The sequence below is a fragment of the Helobdella robusta genome, assembly GCF_000326865.2.
Source record: "Helobdella robusta unplaced genomic scaffold HELROscaffold_79, whole genome shotgun sequence".
NCBI lineage: Eukaryota > Metazoa > Annelida > Clitellata > Rhynchobdellida > Glossiphoniidae > Helobdella > Helobdella robusta.
In genome coordinates, this window is record NW_008705453.1 from 575,316 (window position 1) to 576,123 (window position 808).

Sequence of the window (808 nt, forward strand, 5' to 3'; positions counted from 1 at the left end):
AAAGACACAAACACAAACAAACAGACCATTTCTTCTCAAGGCATTCAACCTTGAACTTCTTCCCCCCATAACCGCTTTCAATCATAGAAAAAAAATAATAATCACAATTGCTACCACCAATACTATTTTCACAGCTGCTACTACCGCCATGAACGCTACCACTACTACCGCAGGTGCTATAAATATTGCTTTCGTAACCACTGTCACATTTAGAATTATTTTTTTTATTATCATTGTTGTTATTTTTATTAACTTTTTTCTTCTTGTTGAAAATGTTAAAACTCGTAAAACTGCTATATTTTTCGTTACCTATATTATTATTATTATTATTATTCATATTCAAACTACTATAACTACTACTACAACTGCTACTACTACTGCCATTAAAGGTCAGACAACTCGCGAACTCAATGTTATCATCGTCAGCATTATTATTATTATTAGTGTTATTATTATTGTTGTTATTATTATTGTTGTTGTTATTATTGTTGTTGTTATTATTATTATTGTTATTATTATTCCAGTTTATTAGTTTGAAATACCACGATGGTAGAAGGCAGTGAACGAATCTCAGAAGCATTGGCCCAAGATTCGTGTCACTATAATCATTTTTATTATTATTACTATTATTAATATTATTATTACTACCACTATTACTATTACTATTATTATTATTATTATTATTATTATTATTATTTGGATCATCATCATCAACATTTTTATTTTTATTATTATTATTATGGGTATGATTGTGGTCAGTTATTTTATCACTGCGAAGCGACGAAGTATGGCAGTCGGTTTCAAAATC